The sequence below is a fragment of the Salvelinus namaycush genome, unplaced genomic scaffold (assembly GCF_016432855.1).
Source record: "Salvelinus namaycush isolate Seneca unplaced genomic scaffold, SaNama_1.0 Scaffold1630, whole genome shotgun sequence".
In the NCBI taxonomy this organism is placed as follows: Eukaryota; Metazoa; Chordata; class Actinopteri; order Salmoniformes; family Salmonidae; genus Salvelinus; species Salvelinus namaycush.
In genome coordinates, this window is record NW_024058376.1 from 10,868 (window position 1) to 18,379 (window position 7,512).

The following is a 7,512-nucleotide window of genomic DNA, read 5'->3' on the forward strand; positions in this document are numbered from 1 at the left end:
TACTTTTGCTTTTGGTTAGTCTACCAGGCTGTTTTATTGAGCACATACTGTCATGTAGAACGTGTTTCTAGTCGCCGCCGATGCCAGCTAACTACTATAACCATCCAAAGGTGCGCGTTAGGCTACGTCATTCTATTCATTTTCCATTCTGTTCACATTGCAAGAAAAGTATTGATTCTGATTCTGCTTATTGATCAGTCGTTTGTAATTGCTTGGTTATTTTCTAGCCATTCTATCTCAATATGTAATGCGACGGGTGTCATCGGTGTATTCATTGTGTAGCCAAATCGATGATTTCTTAAAAGTACCTTATATCCCTTTCCTGTACGAGGACAGAAATTATTTTTCAGGATTGAGAATTTTTTGTCTTCTTAATCTTTCCTGAATAAACCAACAATTTAACCAATATTCTGTACCATTATCCATCATGTGTTTATTAATTGAGTCAATTCAATACCTACATTATATTTGGTTTCTTATTCATTTTATTGCCAATGTCCTGAACAATCTCTCCACGGGACATTCCAATGTTCTCCTCTCTCCCGGTGTAGTGTGTCGTTCCGAACGGACGAGGCGCTGTTAAACACACACCTCGATACTAGCGCACACCGACCGTCACATACTCAAGCACACATTCTCTCTCTGCTTGGAGTGTATTGGAGACCTCCATGGCCATGGGGAGTTGAGAGGGCAAGACAGAACGGCTTGTTTTCTTTCACGTTTTAATACTGTCAAGTTGTCCTTATGCCGCGTTTCACACACTACTGTTCTCGCCACTATCCCCGATGCGGTGGAAAACGGGGTGCGGGCTTTCAGATACGGTAGGTTGTATACTTTAAGCCGCTAAATACGGGATGTTTTGGGTTTTTAGGTAGCTTGCTAGCCTCTTAGCCAAGCGGCCGGGTGAAACGTGCCTTCGTTTTCTTCTTGTGTGTTTGATCCTTGATCGAAGGATTGGGGCTGTTGCGCTTTGATCGATCAAACGGCTTCGGGCTGTTCGTATCCCGGACGAGAACCCCGAACCGTGTTCGCCGTCCGAGTTAGTTAGCAATCTGGCTAATGTTTACAGTGTAAAGTAGTGTTGCGGGCTACCTCAAGTGGTTTAGTGGAGGAAAGGGAAGGCAGCAGGCCCGTCTTGTGTGGTTGTGTGGAGTTTGTTGCCTTGTACCCCCTCCCCCACCGTCTTTGCGAGAGGCCAAGATGAATGGGATCTCACTTCAAAGCAATGGGAGGGAGAGGCTAGCTAGCTACTATACCTAGCCGGAGTAGAGGAAGCGAGAGGATTGAACTAACGTTGGCTAGTTACTGTACTGTAGCCATCTTTGAAATGCATTGTTTATTTGCTAGCTAGCTAGTTAACGTTAGATAGTTACAGTACACATTAAGTGCAAACTCATTGTTATTATTGACCCGATGCTAGCTAACTAACAGTTATAGAGCTAATGCATCTAGCTAGCTATGTTTTGTTAAACTGGCAGCTAGCTAACTAAAGCGTACCGGTGACGTTAGGGTAACGAAGCTAACTAACTATTAGCTAACGTTAGTTATCCACTGTTACCTTATTTAACCATAACTTCTGTTTTGATTAGCTATTACGGCGCTACCTGGCTAACTAACGCTAACCAATGGTTTATAACGACCTTATTTGCTAGCTAGTCTGTGTTGATCATTGCTGTTAGCCGTCATTGTGAAAGTTGAAATCAACATGGCTATGCTAGCAAGTGCCAGGTACAACCTCTTTGATTAGTTAGCTAGTTATTAGCCTCAAAACATGTTCGCTGTGATGGAGGTAACCTTAATTCATTGTGTCTGTAGACGAAGACCAGTGGCTCCGTGTTATAGTAAAAACATATCGCAGCCTATCATCCTGAATCACGTTAACACGACTAGACATCCCTCCCTTGTTCCTCTTTCTCTCACTCAGATAATACGTCATCTTTCAGTTTCACCTCTCCCTTTCTCTCTCTCTCTACTCTTTCCCCTTATTTTCTCCCAGGGTCAATCTGTGATCAGTATGTGTGGGTCTAACCACACCAACCTTAGCTCATTCCTTCACTCTGTAGTTCAGCTCTGACCCTCTCCTTCCTTCACTCTGTAGTTCAGCTCTGACCCTCTCCTTCCTTCACTCTATAGTTCACCTCTGACCCTCTCCTTCCTTCACTCTGTAGTTCACCTCTAACCCTCTCCTTCCTTCACTCTGTAGTTCACCTCTAACCCTCTCCTTCCTTCACTCTGTAGTTCACCTCTGGCCCTCTCCTTCCTTCACTCTGTAGTTCACCTCTGACCCTCTCCTTCCTACACTCTGTAGTTCACCTCTGACCCTCTCCTTCCTTCACTCTATAGTTCACCTCTGACCCTCTCCTTCCTTCACTCTGTAGTTCACCTCTGGCCCTCTCCTTCCTTCACTCTATAGTTCACCCCTGACCCTCTCCTTCCTTCACTCTATAGTTCAGCTCTGGCCCTCTCCTTCCTTCACACTATAGTTCACCTCTGACCCTCTCCTTCCTTCACTCTATAGTTCACCTCTGACCCTCTCCTTCCTTCACTCTATAGTTCACCTCTGACCCTCTCCTTCCTTCACTCTATAGTTCACCTCTGACCCTCTCCTTCCTTCACTCTATAGTTCACCTCTGACCCTCTCCTTCCTTCACTCTATAGTTCACCTCTGACCCTCTCCTTCCTTCACTCTATAGTTCAGCTCTGACCCTCTCCTTCCTTCACTCTATAGTTCAGCTCTGGCCCTCTCCTTCCTTCACTCTATAGTTCACCTCTGACCCTCTCCTTCCTTCACTCTATAGTTCACCTCTGGCCCTCTCCTTCCTTCACTCTGTAGTTCACCTCTGACCCTCTCCTTCCTTCACTCTATAGTTCACCTCTGACCCTCTCCTTCCTTCACTCTGTAGTTCACCTCTGACCCTCTCCTTCCGTCACTCTATAGTTCACCTCTGACCCTCTCCTTCCGTCACTCTATAGTTCACCTCTGACCTTCTCCTTCCTTCACTCTGTAGTTCAGCTCTGGCCCTCTCCTTCCTTCACACTATAGTTCACCTCTGACCCTCTCCTTCCTTCACTCTATAGTTCACCTCTGGCCCTCTCCTTCCTTCACTCTATAGTTCACCTCTGGCCCTCTCCTTCCTTCACTCTGTAGTTCAGCTCTGGCCCTCTCATTCCTTCACTCTGTAGTTCAGCTCCTCTCCTTCCTTCACTCTATAGTTCACCTCTGACCCTCTCCCTCCTTCACTCTGTAGTTCACCTCTGACCCTCTCCTTCCTTCACTCTATAGTTCACCTCTGACCCTCTCCTTCCTTCACTCTGTAGTTCACCTCTGGCCCTCTCCTTCCTTCACTCTGTAGTTCACCTCTGACCCTCTCCTTCCTTCACTCTGTAGTTCAGCTTTGGCCCTCTCCTTCCTTCACTCTATAGTTCACCTCTGACCCTCTCCTTCCTTCACTCTGTAGTTCAGCTCTGGCCCTCTCCTTCCTTCACTCTTTAGTTCAGCTCTGGCCCTCTCCTTCCTTCACTCTGTAGTTCACCTCTGACCCTCTCCTTCCTTCACTCTATAGTTCACCTCTGACCCTCTCTTTCCTTCACTCTATAGTTCACCTCTGACCCTCTCCTTCCTTCACTCTGTAGTTCACCTCTGGCCCTCTCATTCCTTCACTCTATAGTTCACCTCTGACCCTCTCCTTCCTTCACTCTATAGTTCACCTCTGACCCTCTCCTTCCTTCACTCTGTAGTTCACCTCTGACCCTCTCATTCCTTCACTCTGTAGTTCACCTCTGACCCTCTCCTTCCTTCACTGTAGTTCACCTCTGACCCTCTCCTTCCTTCACTCTATAGTTCACCTCTGACCCTCTCATTCCTTCACTCTGTAGTTCACCTCTGACCCTCTCCTTCCTTCACTCTATAGTTCACCTCTGACCCTCTCATTCCTTCACTCTGTAGTTCACCTCTGACCCTCTCCTTCCTTCACTCTGTAGTTCACCTCTGACCCTCTCCTTCCTTCACGCTATAGTTCAGCTCTGACCCTCTCCTTCCTTCACTCTATAGTTCACCTCTGACCCTCTCATTCCTTCACTCTGTAGTTCACCTCTGACCCTCTCCTTCCTTCACGCTATAGTTCACCTCTGACCCTCTCCTTCCTTCACTCTGTAGTTCACCTCTGACCCTCTCCTTCCTTCACTCTATAGTTCACCTCTGACCCTCTCATTCCTTCACTCTGTAGTTCACCTCTGACCCTCTCCTTCCTTCACTCTATAGTTCACCTCTGACCCTCTCCTTCCTTCACTCTGTAGTTCACCTCTGACCCTCTCCTTCCTTCACTCTATAGTTCACCTCTGACCCTCTCATTCCTTCACTCTGTAGTTCACCTCTGACCCTCTCCTTCCTTCACTCTGTAGTTCACCTCTGACCCTCTCCTTCCTTCACTCTGTAGTTCACCTCTGACCCTCTCCTTCCTTCACGCTATAGTTCACCTCTGACCCTCTCCTTCCTTCACTCTGTAGTTCACCTCTGACCCTCTCCTTCCTTCACTCTATAGTTCAGTTCTGACCCTCTCCTTCCTTCACTCTATAGTTCAGTTCTGGCTCTCTCCTTCCTTCACTCTGTAGTTCACTTCTGGCTCTCTCCTTCCTTCACTCTGTAGTTCACCTCTGACCCTCTCATTCCTTCACTGTAGTTCACCTCTGACCCTCTCCTTCCTTCACTCTATAGTTCACCTCTGACCCTCTCATTCCTTCACTCTGTAGTTCACCTCTGACCCTCTCCTTCCTTCACTCTATAGTTCACCTCTGACCCTCTCATTCCTTCACTCTGTAGTTCACCTCTGACCCTCTCCTTCCTTCACTCTATAGTTCAGCTCTGACCCTCTCATTCCTTCACTCTATAGTTCAGCTCTGGCCCTCTCCTTCCTTCACTCTGTAGTTCAGCTCTGACCCTCTCCTTCCTTCACTCTGTAGTTCAGCTCTGACCCTCTCCTTCCTTCACTCTGTAGTTCAGCTCTGACCCTCTCCTTCCTTCACTCTATAGTTCACCTTTGACCCTCTCCTTCCTTCACTCTATAGTTCACCTCTGACCCTCTCCTTCCTTCACTCTATAGTTCACCTCTGACCCTCTCCTTCCTTCACTCTATAGTTCACCTCTGACCCTTTCCTTCCTTCACTCTATAGTTCACCTCTGACCCTCTCCTTCCTTCACTCTATAGTTCACCTCTGACCCTCTCCTTCCTTCACTCTATAGTTCACCTCTGACCCTCTCCTTCCTTCACTCTGTAGTTCACCTCTGACCCTCTCCTTCCTTCACTCTGTAGTTCACCTCTGACCCTCTCCTTCCTTCACTCTATAGTTCACCTCTGACCCTCTCATTCCTTCACTCTATAGTTCAGCTCTGGCCCTCTCCTTCCTTCACTCTGTAGTTCAGCTCTGGCCCTCTCCTTCCTTCACTCTGTAGTTCAGCTCTGGCCCTCTCCTTCCTTCACTCTATAGTTCAGCTCTGGCCCTCTCCCTCCTTCACTCTGTAGTTCAGCTCTGGCCCTCTCCTTCCTTCACTATAGTTCAGCTCTGGCCCTCTCCTTCCTTCACTCTGTAGTTCAGCTCTGGCCCTCTCCTTCCTTCACTCTGTAGTTCAGCTCTGGCCCTCTCCCTCCTTCACTCTGCAGTTCAGCTTTGGCCCTCTCATTCTTTCACTCTGTAGTTCCTCTCTCTAACTCATCCCCCTCTTCTCTCCTCTCTCTCTTCTGTCAGGTAGGACCATTCCTCTTTAACCTGTTTGGGCTGCAAGCCCGACACCGCCCACACTATGACAACATCCAGCTCAAAGTGCAGGGCGCGACATTCAAAAGCTAGTTTTAAAAATATTTAACTTTCACACATTAACAAGTCCAAGACACCAGATGAAAGATAAACTTCTTGTGAATCAAACCAACATGTCCGATTTTTAAAATGTTTTACAGGGAAGACAAAATATGTAAATCTATTAGCTAACCACGTTAGCAAATGACACCTTTTCTAACTGCATCAGTTTCTTACTCCATCAGGTGCTATCACAAATTCGACCAAATAAAGATATAAATAGCCACTAACCAAGAAACAAATTCAACAGATGACAGTCTGATAACATATTTATTGTATAGCATATTTTTTTTCGAAAAATGTGCATATTTCAGGTATAAATCATATTTTACATTTCAGCTACAAATCAGAAAATGCACCGAAAGCAGCCATAATATTTACAGACACCAACAGACACCAACGTCAAATAGCTTATTACTCATCATAAAACATTTCCGAAAAATATATAGTTTGCAGCAATTGAAAGATAGGCAACTTGTGATTCCAAACAATATTTCCGATTTATTAAATGTTTTACAGCGAAAACAAAATGTATCGCTATATTAGCGTAGCCACAATAGAGAGACACATTTGGGCGCCCACGACCCGTTCACATGCACGACAGATATATGAAATAACATCATAAAATGAGTCTTACTTTGGCTGATCTTTCATCAGAATGTTGAAACAGGCGTCCTCTGTCCAGATGAGTCGTTGTTTCGTTTCAGAATGAGAAATATCCCTGTTAATTTACCATTTCCAGTAGCCGTGGCCCAACGTAAACACAGTCATACGACGGAACACGGCAAAACTCCCGAATAAAGTTTCAATAATCTGATTAAACTATATTGAAAAAACATACATTACGATGATATGGTCACATATATCCAAAAAAATTCGAGCCGGAGACGTTAGCCGTTCGTTAGGAAGGCAAAACAGAAGTCCATCCCACTTCCTTCAGAATACCGGAAGTTGGCGCTCAGGTCAAAGAAATAGGTTTTTTTCCACCACAGACCAAGAGGAGCAAAAAAATTTCTTCTCTGACATCCTCTTTACACCAATAGGAAGGCGTATAGACTGTCAGCAGACTCGTAGGTGTTAAGACCATGTATAGGCATCAGATTGAAAAGAGCATAGATTTCTGACATTTCACTTCCTGGTCAGGAAAAGTGCTGCAGAAGGACTTGTGTTTCACTCAGAGAAATAATTCCAACTGTTTTAGAAACTAGAAAGTGTTTTCTATCCAAAAATAATAATAATATTCATATTGTAGAAGCAAGATTTGAGTAGGAGGCTGTTTGAAATGGGCACGATTTCACTGGCTACTCAACACTTTGCCTTGCAGCCATAAGAAGTTAACTCATCCCCCTCTTCTCCTCTCTCTCTCTCTTCTGTCAGGTAGGACCATTTCTCTCTCTAACTCATCCCCCTCTTCTCTTCTCTTCTCTCTCTCTTCTGTCAGGTAGGATCATTCCTCTCTTTAATTCATCCCCCTCTTCTCCTTTCTCTTCTGTCAGGTAGGACCATTCCTCTCTTTAACTCATCCCCCTCTTCTCTCCTCTCTCTCTCTTCTGTCAGGTAGGACCATTCCTCTCTTTAACTCATCCCCCTCTTCTCCTCTCTCTCTGTCAGGTAGGACCATTCCTCTCTTTAACTCATCCCCCTCTTCTCTCCTCTCTCTCT